We start from the raw sequence: 17,405 nt of genomic DNA, 5'->3' as shown, positions 1-17,405 counted from the left end.
TTTCGAGTACTTTCCAATCCTATCCGATTTTATGAAAATCGTGATGGCTACGATGTACAGTAATTCTGATCAACAAAAGTCGATATGAAAAGACCGTTGCATTGTTTGCTTTTTTTTATATTTTTTTTTGTTAGCAATTTATGCTTAAAAATATCGTAGAAATTTCCAAGCTTCTCACCAAGCTTCCAATTATCAAATTAGGACTCTACGCTGCAATTGATGACGAGTGTATACGATTGCGCGATCAGCGTTCAAGTTTATATATAAAATTATATTTTAAATTATTATTTTAAATTACCTATGATCTATAAACCAACGCAAAATTTTTCAAATTAAAAAATTTAAGCACGCAACAGAAAGACGAAGAAAAGAAGCTAAACAAAAAATGTTCAAAAAATTTCTTTTTGTTTTTACATTTTTCCTCTTTATTGAGATCATAGGTTTGTAGTTATCCTTTGAATGGAAAAGTGAGCTAAAGAGCATCCCTAAAATGACGGAACACACAAATCTATCTATATTTTGCCTTTTCGAACCGGTCATTAGGCGTAGAAGCTTCTGACTTTTATTTTGTTGTCATAATTTTTATAACTTGTGATGCTGTTTAGAGCTTGGGTTTTATTTCTATCATCTGGCTAAGCTAGTCACACTCGCAAAAAAATAAGAGAAAATTTGAATATATATAGAAATGGTAAATAACTAACGGCGTGTGCTATCTAATCAGTCTCGTAGTCCGTTAGTATTGTTCTGTTGTTCGTTAGTCTGTTCCTATGTATCTGCTGGCCCGTTAAGTCACGGTAACCTACGCACACGCACTCACACACACTTATACTTCATCGTCGCGAAACCTATTATGTATTTAGTTCATGATGTTTGCCATTTTTTTTCTATTCTTTTTTTCTACTACTACTTCTTTAAACTAATATAATTTATTTCTTACTTGCTGTGAGTATTGATTTATTTCCTATTTGCAGTGGTCCTCGATCTCATTGCTTTTCCTTCATAATGACGCCACGTATTGCTTTCCGTTGCCAATTCACGCAATCTTGTGGTTCCTTTTTTGTTTGTATAAATCCTTTCATATGTTTTCCTTCAGATTAACCCGTTTTATTGATACCAATATTTCTTATGTGTATAGCCTAGTTTCTGAAAATTCCCTAATTTTAGTTATAATGTGCTTTTATTAGGTTTAAGTTTCAACATAAGAAATTTTTAATAATTCATCCTTGGTAAGACTAAGTTTTAATATTACCATTTTTGGTACGACGTTTGTTCAGTTGAATTTGATTGTTAATTTCCAGTTTTAATGATACGCTTTTACTTAGGCTTAAGTTTTAATTTCCAATAATGTGTTTTCACTTGGGGTTGAGTTTTAATGTCAACTATTCACAAACTTCTTTCTTTCATTCTTTCTTTTTTTAATTTTTGATAATCATTTTATCAATTTTACATTAAGCAACACTTTGAACACTTTTGACTACTCTCATTGATCGCCTTTTTCTTTCCCCTCTTGAACCTAATTTTATTGCCAAAACCTATCCTCTTGCTATACAGACGGACTTAGGGCTTCGCTCTCTTTTAATAATTCTCTCTCTAAATAATGCTACTATGTGAGCGGAAAATTATGAAAAGGGATCTTAATTAACGGAATTCCCTTATTATGAATAATGCTACTCTTTTTGTGATGACCACGAACAAAGCTGACCGACGGAAACCCCTTAGGCGTATATATGCGGACGTTACAGACTTTATATGAAATATGGTATTCCGGGACAATGATCACAGTAAAATCATCCAATATCAATTTTATTATTAAACTAAATTGTTATGATAAAAACAAAAATGAAGAAAAAATGCCTGTGACCTCCCAGTCTCATTGCTCAGAATACGTTCGCCATTTAAAAAAATAATTCTTCTTCATGCTTAATAAATAGTCGGCAAATTTGACTTCTGTGCTCTAATTTTGACTTTAAGAGTAAACAGACAGACATGACAAAACCGACCTAATGTGGGGCAATAATAATTCGTTTAATAATATGGTTAATAACTTTCAGATGCAGCAAATAAGAACAAACTTTCGCTCTTCTAATTATTTTCTCTTATCTTTCATATAAATTTTCTAAAATATGATAAGTACAAGAATTATAAGTGACAAACGTAATATGTAACGAGGATTCAACTGTTTTTCTTTTCTTGCTTTTTTTTCATTAATAATACTGTTTTTTGCTATGCTTTAGCTTAGAGTAAACTTAAAAAAAAAATTTCCTTTTACTACACGCCTTTATGTACACAATAATGCAAAAGTTAATTAAAATGAAAAATTTTTATGATTTTTTTTCCTTTTATTTCTGAAAACTACAGGAAAACCTGAATAATAAATGTTTAAATATGTGTGTACGCGTGAAAGCATTTGCATATGAGAACTTTAAGCAATAATTTTGTTAGTTTTTTTTTTTTCAACAAACATTCCGAGCTGAGCGATAAATTAAATTTTTACAACGAAACTACGCAAGGAAAGGAAAAATAAAAAAAAAAAAAAAATTGTAAGACTTTCTAAACTATAAAATCATAGGTAAGGTAAAGGTACGCAACAGACACCAACTAGTTAATATGGTAACGAACGCTCGCTCAGTGGCCGAGCAATTCAACTGATTTTTAAATCGTTAATATTGCATGCAACATTAATAACACTGGCAACAACAGTAACGAATAATATCTCTAATAATACACTCAATAGAATGATGGCATTTTTCTATGTATGCATGTATGCAAAAATATTCTTGTTGTTGTTGTTGTTGTTGTTGTTGTTAAGGTTGATAGCAAATACTCTTTTATGTATATATGTAGAAGTTTGCGAATTTACACACAAATGTATGTGTGTGTATTAGTAATTTAAATATCTAAGCGCACTTGCAGCAATGCGCTGGAAGGGAACAAGTTTCGATTTTATAGCGCTGTTGTGTAAACAATTTCCTTGAAAACGCAAAAAACAGAAACCAATCCAAATACAGCGGAATACAACAAATCAACATTATAGGCAGAAGAAGGTAAGACTTACATATAAAGGGATAGAAAGAGAAAGAGGTCAAGAAAGAGATGCAACGAGTCAAGATTCCAAGGAGCTAAATATATTAGCTTATGTTAAAGAGGAAACTAGTTTCAAATGTTTCAAACGAAACAGCAACTGCGACAACAACAACAGCAACAACAACAACAACGGGCAAGCAGCGACAGCTAAACAGGGAATTGAAATACACACTGCAATAGAAACGGAGTAGAAAACAGATGGTTATAAGCTGATACACTGATGTTGATCCTCATCAGCGTCAGTCTCATCATGACAATGATCTGTTGTGTGTGAGTTATACACAACGGCAACACCAGAAATAAAAATAACAACAACAGAAACAACAACAACAAAAACAACAACAGCCACGACAGCAACAGTTAACGAAATAACTGAAGAAAAAACCAAGTCGCTTTAGAATGGACAAGCAAATGCCGCATGTCCATTTAAATGTGTACACGCCATGGTACTCGTTCGAACTTGCAGAGGGACAACATAACTTTAAAAAAAAAAAAAAAAAAAACATTTTTCGCAAGCATACATACATATAGATATATACATAAAATCACATACATGCACACGTTTATACGTAATCTTAGTGCAATTCATTTGGTTGCGTTCAAATTGATACGATCCTAAGTAATGCATTTTAATGCATCACTGTTACTGCTTGTTGCTTTTGTTGTTGCTGTTATTTGCTGGTTTATCTATGGTTTTGCTTTTGCTTAATATTGCGTTGGGCCTACTTGTAAAATACAAACATGTACACTTGCGCTAAATGAAAACCTGAAGAACCTTGGGGCTAAAATGGACAGAAACAGCAACAACAACAACAACAAAAACAAAAAAAAAAAAACCTAACAACAGAAAAAGGTGAACAGATATAAAAATTCCTAACTGCACAAATACGACAGCACCAGATACCGTGTACAACACACTGTAATACCTGCCGGGAAGCTTATCTAAAATTTATTTATTTATTTATTTTCTTTTTATTTTTTTTTTTTTTAAATATTTTTTATAGCCCTATATGAAGTTTCATTAAAAAGAAGACAAAAAAAAAAAAAAAAGATGACGTTGTCGACTTTTTTTTATACATGCATAAATATGTGTGCGCCTTTATAAGTGCATAGATACACGCATATTCACTTCCGTCATGGTGATGGAGGAAGATGTTCCTTAAGGTATTTTATATGAGAAGTGCTGTTAGCAAGATTTTCAACTGTATTCGCTATCGAAGGCAAAACTTAAGACCGATGAATAACTATTGATTTCTTTCTTCACCTGCATACCTCTATTGCGCTCTATCGAATGAAAAAGCATAATAATTTCATTGTCCATTTTGTAATAAATTGACATCTGTCGTACATATACCATGACATTCTCAATCGATTTTGTCCTTTTGACTGGCACATCACTCTACCAATAATGATAAGTCGTAAGATGACAATTTTTTATGTGTGAACGTCGTCTTTCAAATTTGATTTTACTACAAAATAATGGAAATCGTATTTTTTTCGCTTTAGCATTTGCTTTACGTTTAGATTTTGTTTTTTGCCCGAAATTATGATTTACATATTTAAAATACTTTGTTAATTGAATATAGCCATGTTGCCCAGCAAAATATTATACTAACCCGGTACGATAATCTTATTTAGTTAAGCTGAAGCTAGGATTGTGAATTTACTATCTTGAAGCAGAGTACGATTGTAAACGTGCGAGGATTTGTAGAAAAGATATTCGCATATTTAACCTAATTTCTCCATACTCTTTCGTGTATTTTCTTCCTCCTTAATTTATATTATTATTCACAATTTTGACTTTTGATCTATACAACTCAGCTTTTAAAAACATTTATGCGCCTCAATTTCATAATCTAAAAATGGACAACTATTATGAGAATCGATATTATTAAATAGAAACTTTTTTTTGCAACAGCTTTTGTCGTGCATTATTCCGGTAATTAGTTGTTTTAATTAGCGGCTTCTTCTTCACATTTCATTTCTTCACAGTTCATTTTACGATTACGATTAAAAATATGCTGAATCCAAGATTACATGACTTTCATTACCCCATTTTTTTTTTTGGAAAATGTAAACCATATTTCCGGACACAACTTTCTTTCATTTTGCTCAACTTCTTCCCCGTATATATATTTCAAAATCTTACTCGAATGGTAAAATACTTTTCAATATAGCGCAGTTGCTTAGTGCAATTTAAATCTTGATCTGATTAATATACTACGAATAAGAAAATAATGGGCAATTTTATACTCTGGGATATTAGACTATTTGCAAAAATATTTCATTTCCTCACATCTAAAATACATGACGTTTTTTTTGAGACACGATCGTCCAAATTGTTGCAATATCTTCCTTTAGTAATTCTCTAGCAAAACGATTTCGTTACGTCAACTTTTAACCGAATTTGTTAACAAATAATTGTCCCCTTTTTATTCGGAAATTGAAATTTTCGTTGAAATATCCGACAATCCAAAAAAAAAATAAATAAAACCCATAATTTTTAAAAATCCTCCTACATACAGCGTTGGATTTAAGTATGTTCGTCTGGGACTGAAAAGATGCTACATTGGTCAAAGGATACATTTACAGCGCTACGTAAAGTGTTTCTGTTTTTCAAACCGAATAAAAAATTGAGTTTTTTGCGCTTTACTCATAACTTACAGTAAATAAATCTTCAAAAATTTCAACATATATTCTATTGGCGTTGATGCAGCATCTGTAAAAAAATGGAACAATTTGGCCACGCCAATTGCTTCCTCAGCAAGCCTGTTCATCTGTCCGTTTGCGCAAATGCGCAGTGCCCCACTTGAAAGTATATGAAGATACCGCCAAAAGCAGAATTTGAAAGGGTTAAAAATTTTCTAAGGGCACACCTACAACACGCGTGCATGCCTATGTAACAAAAACTGTGAATACTTCCGCTCTCCATGTTTTTTAGTTGCTACTCATGAAGTCCAACACGTACATTATACAAGTTCCACCTTTGCTTTAAAAATAAAAAAAATTCAGCCACGCCCATCGATATATATTTTCGAATATAATTTTCTTCTTTGTTGTGCCCACGAGGAAGCTTCAACTTTGTTTTTTTTATTCGTTTCGCGACTGTCTGTCGTCTACGTCGCAGTTATTGTGATGATATATATTGCAGGCATATATTGATGGTACTGACGCGCGCAGTAGCGAAAGGGTTAAGCTTGTTACAGCAATGCAAAGCCTTAAGATGGTAAGTGCGTGTCCGTGATTTGTTTTATGATGGAATGTAATTTTTTTAACAAAAAACTTTAAATTGTCACGTTGGTGAAGCGGACCAGTAAGTGATTTATTTATATAATTATCTGTTAGATACTTTTTATAGCTTATGAAACTCCACAACTACTTTCTTTTATGTTAAGTCCGTCACCGCGGTCGTTCTCAAAATATACAATCCAGCTGCTATCGACCTTATCCGGTATAATATAAGAGCTATTAGAGCAGGAAGAACAAACATCTTTACATTTTATATTAAATCATGTGATGATCGGATACTACTCGCGAGGGAATTAAGATCACTTGATGGTAGCTTTAAATATGAGCGCGATAGCCAGACATATGAAGATAAATTATTGATGAAAAATTTTTCCTACATTTGTTCAGTTTGTTTGTTACATTTGTAATAACAATTATTTAAAATGTATTTAACCTAATAACAGAGATAGTACGCACAAGTCGGTTTTAAAAGTCAATCTATACGAGTAAAAGTTACGTGCATGCAATGAATGCATGAATTTTATTGTCTTGAATATTCAACATTTTTTAGGATATCGAGCATGGGCATATAAAAGTCAGGCTTTTCCTTTCAAAAAACATATTAAAATATTTTTTATTCTGCAAATGCGACAACAACAAAAAAAATTGATTCTTTTAAAAACGATTGCTCTCATACACTTATGTAACATATTATATGTTCTCTGCAATGTATACATGTCAATATATGCTAGCTATGCTATGCACATCTAACTGAGCATGCAATATCTAATAGAGGAAAAATAAATAGGAAAAAAGAAAAAAAAATACAATTTAACCCTACACACGAAAAGATAGCGGTATTGAATGAAATGTTTTCCTGTTCCAACAAGTTTATCATAAAAAGCATCATCATGTGGTCACATCGCAAGGGATAAACCAGTCTTAAGAAAAAGTAGTATTACAGGTCGTATGAAATAACTATTTTTTTTTTTTTTTTTTTTTGCATTAGTATGATGCATTTCTTTGGTACGTTGTGTGCGCGCGCGGTATTTGCCTTTGCATTATTATATACATACGTATATGTATATGTATACGTATTTGTAGGTGCAATAAATATATATAACATAGATAGATATAGACATACGACTGCAAAAAGATGAAAAAGAAGAAGAAGAAGAAGACATAGATTTATGCTTTTGGCTAAAAGTAACTATTCATAAGTTTATATAAATAGATATGAATAACCCGAAGACAATTTGAAAATTTATATTGTTTGCTACATTTGCATAGATAACGCTTTAGATGAATGAGATACGCAATACAATCCCTTAAAAATTCAAAAAAGATCCGTTTGATGATCTTAACACCCTCGGCGAATATGTTAAAAATCACTAAAGACAAAAAAAAAAACAAAAAAAATGAGGTAAAAAAGTTTTTGAATTGAATTGAAATTCAGTTGATGCCGTTAGAAAGAGAGATGTGATGCGATGTGTGTTTACTTATAAAAGAAAGCAATAAACGCATATATATGCATGTAAACCTCACGCGTATGGGCATACACATATTAAATAGTCGAAAAATTCTAAAGCCTTTAGAAATTCGAAATGCAATTTAGCGCGAGTTGACTAAGAAACCGTTGCGCTTCTTATTAAGCTCAATACTTCTTAGACAGGCTAATATGTATGCATTCTAATGTGCTTGCAGTAGTTGCGCAAATGTGCAAGTAGTGTATGCTCTATGCCTGTGAACATAGTTTAGTTATTTATTTAATGTTTTTTTTTTTTTTTTTTTTTTTTTTCTAACTAAGCTGCTCTAGGAAGTGAAGTGATCTTTCTACGATAAAAATGGCAAAGAGTAATAGCAATAGCAACAACAACAGTAAAAACAAAGTAACAGCAATCTACACTTTGAATTAAATAAAAAGACCTTGGCTTGGTAGCTTAGAACATTGTAGAAAGATGCAAAAAGAAAGGAAAAAGTTATATGAATGTGTGCATAGCTGAACAAAAGAACCTGCCACGCAACCTATCTTTCCCTAACTAATCACAGGCCTATTATATACGTACGGAATTAGCAGGATGCTTGCTTGTTTTTTGTTGCGGTAGATTCGCTTCAGTATGCAACGACCGCCGCCACTCAACTAATAGTAATCGTATCAGTAGTAGTAGTAGTAGTAGTAGTAGTAGTAATAGTGGTAGTAGTAGTAGTATTAGTACCAATGGTATTGGTATTGAGTGAGTGGTATAGTAGTGGTGAAGCCAACATTGCTTATACGTGCCAGCATGCATATGCATGCCAGTATGTGTGCTCTGCCTCCGTTGACAAGCTTTAGGATTTGCCTGTAATCACTAGTTTGTAAACAGCCCACATGGTGAGCCGTACGTTTATATGCATACATGTATATATATATATATATATATTTATATATATTATGATATATATATATATATATATTTGTACATTTATACTTATATATATATATATGTGCATGTATTACATACATAAAAAGAGCAGAATTGTGTCTGTTGGGCTTAATTTAACAAACACGATTTTTTATTGTTCCATTGTATGCATCTTGAGTGCACCGTCTGCATGTATGTATGATTGTCTATTGAATAGATAAGCTATGAACTTTAGGAAATGGGAGCAGGTTTCTCTAGTACCTTGTTTGTTATTTTTTTTTTTCAGTCTTTTTCACTTTATATACACCGTTTCTGCTTTCTTTCTTCATTTTTGTTTTGTGGGTAAATTGATTTTATATATATATATATATATGTATACGTATATATATGTATACGTATATATATGTATATGTATAAGTGCCTGTGAATATGTTGATTTGTGTTTGATTGAATGAATTGCTTTTCGATAGCCTTTTTCTTTTCTAAGCAGTTTTTTGGGAGGAGTTGATTGTTATTTTACTTAAAGCGTAAATTTCATTTTACTGTCTTTTGACTCTTTACATTTCATTTTTTTTATCGGGCGGCCTTTTTTGTGCGCTTTATTATGCATCATTGAGTTCTAATACAGCATAAGATTCGTAAACGTTACATAAGTATACGTATGATATGCAGGATGAATATCTTGGATTGAACTAATTTTTAGAAAGCATGTCTTTGAAAGTTGTACTTAGACGAAGTAACATTATTCGAATTTTTTTAATTTTAAAGTTCTCTTAAGAAGTCATATCACCTTGGGTTCGTTCATGGAACATACATCAGTGCTATAGTGTTATCTAATTACTCAAAGAAATTTCAAGTTAAATGTTTGTGTTGCTATAAGTGATCGTTAAGTTTTTAACACAAAAAACTACATACCTAAGCATATGTAGCTAAAAATATCTTAATCTTAATGACATGCCATGTTGCAGGCTAAAGAATCTTACTTTTTCTTATATTATATATAAAAAAATTTAATATTTTAACTTTTCGTGTGCTATGTTATTAATAATCCGACTACAAAAGAATAAAAAAAATAAAAAAAAAATACACAAGAAAAATAGCAGAGCAAGGTTTCGATCCTCGGACCTCTGGGTTATGGGCCCAGCACGCTTCCACTGCGCCACTCTGCTGTTGGCAACTACATGAATTTTCAATATGATAAACATCACGATGGAATATTAGGTATTTTAGAAAAAAAAATTGTCACACTTTTTAGTAATTTTTTTAAAATTTCTGAGCAAAAAAATTAAGTAACAATATTTAGAATAAATCAATCAATCTCTTTGTGAAAACTATTAATTGATGCTCTGCAATAGAAACACACTAACAAGCACTTATACAAAACGGCAGCGAATATTTGCTAGAGGAGATCTGTATAAAACTATAAAAGAAGAGAAAGAGAGAGAAAGATAACCGTATTAAGTCATCTTCTTTCAAACAAAATGTATTAACTTAGAATGTTTGTTATTATTAGCTTATTGACTCTGCTTTCACTTTTGCGATCCGTGAGAAAATTCTACGTATCTTTTAACTCCATACATCTTTTAGTTCATTCTTGACGTATTTGTTAATTGACTGAAGCCATTTATTTTTAATTGAATTTTTAAAACATGGACGTTAACTTGCAGATTAGGTTTGTAAACGAATCCCTTTGAGTGGCCGAGTAGGCAAAGAGTCTCCACTAACGGCTGTGGGTTCAAATCTCAAATGCGGTGAAGTTTTGAATAAGTTTTTAAATGAATATTCCTGGAGCTTAAAGCAATTTCCTACTGTCGTCACTGTGTTGAAACGTCTGTAAGGTCTTATAAACTTGATCTTTCCGTTTCAATTTTTTCGAATCTTTGATCTGTTTGACAACAAAAGGGTATTTCTCTGGCGTGTACCTCTAACTTTTAGGAACAGAATTTTATAAGTAAAATGCTTCAATTCTTCTTCTATAGATTATATAATTATTGTTTACAACTTTTATACACTGCGTACACACACACACACACACACACACACACACATTAACATAACAACTTCTATGTAAAAATCTCTTCATAGAGAAGTATTGTTTTTCTTGTTTTTCTCTTTTCTTCCAAGAAAATTATATATCCACTATAATTAATATATATATGTATAATACAAAAGCGTCTCACCTATTAAATAGAAAATTATCTGACATATGAATGGAGCATGTTATTTCATTTACCACCCAACGCATAGACTAAGGCCAACCCGGTAGAGAAATAATCAAAAGAAGAAAAGGAAAATAAAGAGAAGAATTATCGTATTTGCAGTAAAATGCTTTGCAATGTTTGTGTACGCTTGCTTAGCACAACTTATTCAATATAATTGAAAGAAATAAATATTTAACTCATTTACGGGTAAATAAAGCCTAATACATTACGGTACTATTCATTCCAGTGAATTCAATACCACGTCATCGCGACTTTTACGCAATGTGTATGTGTATATATATATATATGTGTGTATGTACCTGGTTGTTAAGAGACGAGCTTAGTAAGCGACTATATAATGATAATAAAAAGTACAATATTAGAAAACCTGATTTTTTCACATAATGATCCAATACGATTTTGATCATCTATTTATGTTTTTCAATATAACAGAAAACCGTTAACGCAATGACCGCTATGAAGATGATGATGGGTATGCCATCAAGGCTTAAACATGTTAAAAATATATATAAAACAAGGAGGATGAATTTTCTCTCTTGTCTTTTTCTGCCCCTAACAACTAAACATAACAATCACTTTATATATATATATATATATATATATATATATATATATATATATATACCTATACATATATATATATATATATATCTACATGTGAATACCTATACATGTGGTGTTACTTTTATGCAACAAGTTATGGATTTTTATTTAAGGAGATTTTCTCTCATTAGTGTCGACATGTCGTCATTTTCGAAAGTAGTATTAAATATTTTAATACTCTACCTGCTGTGTTTTCTTTTCTCATTTTTTACTCTCTTAACTTTTGCCTTATGTTATACGCTAGAACGCAGCCATTCAACGTTGTCAATGTTAATTAATTGGGATTTTCGTATTGCACGTGCAAAAGTAAAGTTTAAAAGAAGAAAAAATGCAATTAAATCCCTACTTGATGAAGACAACTTAATAAAATATTGAAAAATAATTCTATCTTTTGTGATTTTCATGTAATTTTTTCAACTCCTTTTGAAATAAGTTCGTACCACTAAGTTGGGGATAGTATAGCTTTTATTTACAAAATTATGAAATCTATTTGAGGAAACTGTCTTTTTCTCGCCCTGATCTTGGCCCGTTCAATACTCTTGATGTGACTCTCTCAACTCGTTTACGACTATTATTTTTATATTATTTACGATGGCAAATATTCTGCCTATAAATCCTTCTCTAAAGCAAGTTATTATTACCTAAATTCATGGCGACATTTTTGATTTGCTTTTCCCGCTAAATTTCTGACGGTTGTTTTTAATCTTTCCTGACCCAGGCAAAAGGCCATGAAGGTGTATTTGACTTTTCCCTTCTTCAGAATATAGTTTCTTAGAAAATCGACTAATTTTTATGAAAAATCAAATCATCAAAAATAGCATTCATGAATATGCCTGGACACGGGACAGAGGAGCTCGTTTGTTTATCTTAAGGAGTAATTTTTAGATAGTTTTTTATTCTTTTTATATTCTTTAGACACCTAAGCTGCGTTGAAATTCACATGGACGCATACGCAACAACTTATTTGCGTTACCATACATTTCGGTTTTCACATAGCTCACCTTGTTTCCATATATGAGAAAGTTAGCATCAAAAAATTTGTATTTAATAACATGCAAGAAAAAAAAGAGCTGTAATGAACTTGAGACTTTCTATACATAGTATTTCGTTATCTATATAGCATAATGTTTATGAAGAGGTTTGCATATGTCGCGCCTACATATCATTACTAAATGCGCTCTCATGCGCGCTAGACGTTTTTTTAAGTGTCACATTGACATTTGGCAGCTTTAATGAGGTAGAATTTAATAACAAAACTAACATGAATTCGATTTGCTATACTGGATAACAAAATTCATACGCATCATTTGAACATGAAAAAACAAATATTAAGGAAAACTCGCGATAGAATCAATAAAAGCCTGCATTGTGCTAAATTCTGCAAGAGTATGACTTACCGTTTAACAAAGCTCATGATCTTTGAGAAATTTCATGCTACAGTGTTACAGATATATATGTATACATATGTATATATATATATATAGATTTGTTGTTTGTTAAGTTATTTGAAAAATGTTGCTTATGTTATGAAAGTATGGTTACTCTGTTAGGCCCTCATTAGAGAACAAACAGAAGCTATGATTTGTATGCGATTTAGCAAACATATGTGACTTGCTGGCAAAAATTTTCATAGTTTTAATCTTACATACAAACGCCATTTAATTCAAACACTTACACATTTTCCTTATTTATCAAAAGGTGTTAAAGCGTAAATCAAGAAACAACTGGTAAGTAACTTAACACGTTGACGTAAGCGACGTCGACAGACGTCCATTGCGTGTGCTTGTAGATGCAGAATACCTCTACATTCCTAGTATTACAAAAAAAAAAAAAAAGGAAAGAAATGTATTTTCCAAAGCAATCACTGATTTTAAAACGAGCGTCATCGCGTTAAGGGGTAAAGGGTCGTCGAATCGTCGGGACGAAGAATCGTCTTTTTTCTTCCCTCTTCTTCTTTTTATATTTAAAACTAATACGTACTGACTATAACTTTAGTTTCTTAATCTTTCGTATGCTATGTAAATCATATTTTCGGACAGACTCTCTATTAATTAATATAATCTTCCTTTTTTTTTATGACAAAATCAATAAGTGCTGAGCTGACATCGATAACCTTCAGTTTCCGGATTTTTTATGAAATTTAAATCTCACTTTCGCACAAGTCAGCAATTAGTTAACACATTATTCTCGACTGATAAGTACAATTTATTAAACTTTATTAGCAAAAAACATAAACGTGTAGAAGTGCGTTCGTACATAAATGTCACGAACTATTAGTATTTTTTATTTGAATGCTTCATTTGCCAAATCGATTAACTCCATAAAAAAAAGAAAATTTTGGGTGGAGTGAGAAAACTGATTTTCCCATGTGGGTACAACTTTTAATTGCTTTGTTAAAATGAAATTTCGCTCAAATTTTATTACATTTTACCTCAAAGCCTTCATTGGACCTCTGAAATGAATTATTTATTATAATGTAATAAGTGAAAGAATTTTTTCTTATTTAGACAAACTCATGGGCCTTGAATTTCGAATTTTAAAAAAAATTTTTAAAAATTGACTTAATCGATTTGACAAATGTATTCATTCATTATAATCAAATTAATAATGCATGTGTGTATGTAAACTCTTTACCAATATAATTTATTTTATTATTTTATCTCTATATAAATGCATACATAGCCTTTCTTGTTTACGAATTTAAAAATCGAAATTATATTTCTAAGCACGTGTTTATATATATAGATTGTTTTTTTTTTTTTTTGTTAACTATAGAGTGTCAGTTAAATTTATAAATGTAATTTTTCCTTTTAATTTTTATTAAACAAACCAATAGCTTTTCTCTGAAGAGATAGAAGAAAATTGTAATTTAATTAAAAATTTCATCAACTCCTCCACCAGGGACTTGAATTTTCAACACGTGCCATTTCCCTTAGGATATAATTCAAAGTCATCAACTTAACTCTTTACGGGTATTGTGTGTGTTGTATGTATGGTAATATAACTAAATTTATATATATTTATGGTAAAGCAAAAAGTGAAACAGGACAAAAGAGTGAGAGTGAGAGAGAGAGAGAGAGAAAGAGAGAGAGTGAGAGAGAAAGAGTAAGAGAGAAGGAGATCGAAAAAGATAAAAAATATATGAAAAATCATTGCATTGCATTTTGCTGTTGTTAGAGCAACAATGTACAATGTATATATATATATATATATATATATATATATATTGCATGACTCGAAATGACCTTGACCAAGAAAACCAACTAGGAAGGAAGTTAGTTTCGTCATAAAAATACAACGCTACTCTGCAACATGTTACATTTTATGCTCTCATTTTATTCCTTTTTAAACATAACGTTCGTTGCAGTTGGTAGTAAACGAGCTAAGAGATATTTTGCAAATTTTCCTTCCTCCAACTTCATCTAGCCACCTAGCCACCCACCCATCTCATATATGGTGTTGGCAAGTGTCTTGCGGTGTTTACAAAAACAGATATAGATTCAAGGATTTCAATGTTATGTTATATAAGATATATTATATTGTATATATATAAAATGATAGAACGGGCAAAAGCAAGAAGTTGTTTTTTTGTTTTTTTATTTTTTCTTTTGTTGTTGTTGTTGTTTTTATTTATTGCACACATAAAGGGACAAGTGTTCTAGAACGTCTATCTAAGGAGGGATATATGTTTAAATAAAGTATGGAATTTTCTTGAATTTAGAATTTTAAGCTTTTTATTATAATATAAGTGTCATAAGCCAACAACAAATAACTTCTTTATAACATATATTGCAAAGTTCACACGTTTACACTTTTCAACAAAGTTCTCATAATGTTTTAGACTGAGCTGTATGTAATATTATATAAAGAACATAAATTGTATGTTCAGATCTACTACCGGAAGTTTAAAACATTTCCTACATATACATATACATATACAAAAGCAGACATCGCTGTTTACGAAAATATGTTTGCCTTTATGGCCGCTAAACTTACACTTATTACCTTTAAGCTTAGTGTAGAAAAAACTGGTCACACACATTATTATTCTTCGTCGTCATATTAAATTCGAGAGTACTGGAAGATTTAATAAGTTCTGGAATTTTTAAGTGAACAACTGAATCAAGTAATCGTCATTGTCCTTTTTTGAAGTTGGAGAGCTGAGCAAAAGGTGATCGGTTTGGGCTTTAGACGGAAGAGAGTGAGAAAAAGACCGATAGGAGAAGAGAAAGAAACAGAGAGAGGGAGGGAGAGACAGAGAGAGTGAAAAAGAGAAAGAGAGAGAAAGAGAGAGAGAGAGAAAGGGTGAGAAAGAGAAAGAGTGAGAGAAGGAGTGAGATATGCATTAGCATCAAGATCAATAGAAAAATTTCAAGCTACCTGTAAGTATGCAAGTAATGTATGTATGTAAGTATGATAAGTTAATAATTGTATAATAGAAATATTATGATTCACCGAAGATTTACTGACTACAGATATTTCGTCAAACATATTTTTTATTATTACGATTTCAATACAGAATCGTAGCACAGAATCGAAGAACATGATTAAATTGATTTCTCTATTGAATTAATTAAGATAAACCGTTGTAAACATCTGAAAAAATTAATATACCCTCTGTAGTTGATATTAAATAAATCCCAATTTTTATATCTATTGTTTATGAAAATATGAACAGTCTTCAACTCGATTCTAACGCCTACAAACTCGGTATACGAACAATGTATAAAACACTCATTCGCCGGGAGACAAAGAGTAAGGTTAGTCCAAGTCCTATTGTCGCTAGGTTTCTTGTTACATCTTTTGTTACATGTTTGAAAATCTTGAAAAACGCTTCGAAGACTATAACTTGTTATATATATATATATAACGAAGATCCGTAGACTCGAGGCTATGAATTGATTTCAAACACACAAAAAAAAAAAAACCGTGTATTTTCATCACCTGTTGATCCGATATTTCTTTAACCTTTTTACTAAATATAACAAATTGGTAGGTATTTACAAGTCGCCCCACCTATAATTTCCTTACTTACTCAATCAAATAATATGACGTTGCTGTATTACTTATATTTATTTAACTCCGGCCTGGCATATGCTCTAGAATGCGTTGAGCACTTAAGGTAAGTATCCGTGAATCGTCCCTTTTTTTTTTTTTTTTTAGAAGAGTATCTCCTCTACGTGTCATGGTGAGGCGGTCAGAAGGTAATGATGAGATAGGGCATGACTTTGCCTTAAAGCTATTTTTTGATATAATCAGAAATCAATAGAAAGACAATTTATTATCTGAAAAGCAATGATAATTATGATGACGATGATGACGACAATAAAGATGATTATGCTTAATTTCTCAAGTACTTCACTATGTATTATGATACATCAATGATCATAAACTTAATCCATGCCTGAATAAAAGCATAAAAAAAAAAAGAAAAGAAAATCAAAGAAGATATATTCGTATATTCGTGGGCAACAAAACCGGTTACTGAAAGCTTATATAAGGAGACAGGCGTTCAAAGTTACATATGTTTAGATGAATGTCCGTTCGGTTTTATTCATTTCTTGTACAGATTGGACACATTGTGTTAAGTACAAATTTGTAAAAGTAATTGTTTACGACACCGATGAAGAACATGGCACAGTAAATTTATATACATGTGTATGTATGTACGCTCATCGCATCAATCTCATACAGACAAACATGGAAATGCACTTTCAAAACGCATTTAATAAACCATAACGGCACGCATATGCAAACATACGTACATAGCTACACGCATTTACTTACACATAAGCACAATTAGTTAACGCAGAACATATATGTGTGTGTGTGTGTGTGAATATGTTCAATAAAGATCTCATATAGC

The 17,405-nt window shown here is 31.3% G+C and overlaps 1 protein-coding gene and 1 non-coding gene across 10 annotated transcripts in view; both read right to left on the bottom strand.

Moving 5' to 3' along the window:
* Positions 1–17,405, bottom strand: part of LOC119634971 (sex determination protein fruitless) — a 441,512-nt gene that overhangs the window by 200,807 nt on the left and 223,300 nt on the right. The window lies entirely within an intron of this gene.
* Trnam-cau lies at positions 9,812–9,883 on the bottom strand. The gene has a single exon. It is a non-coding gene; the product is annotated as a tRNA-Met (tRNA).

Source organism: Glossina fuscipes, unplaced genomic scaffold, assembly GCF_014805625.2.
Source record: "Glossina fuscipes isolate IAEA_lab_2018 unplaced genomic scaffold, Yale_Gfus_2 3, whole genome shotgun sequence".
NCBI lineage: Eukaryota > Metazoa > Arthropoda > Insecta > Diptera > Glossinidae > Glossina > Glossina fuscipes.
Note: the sequence above shows the minus strand (reverse complement) of the source record. Positions and strands in the feature narration are given on the sequence as shown.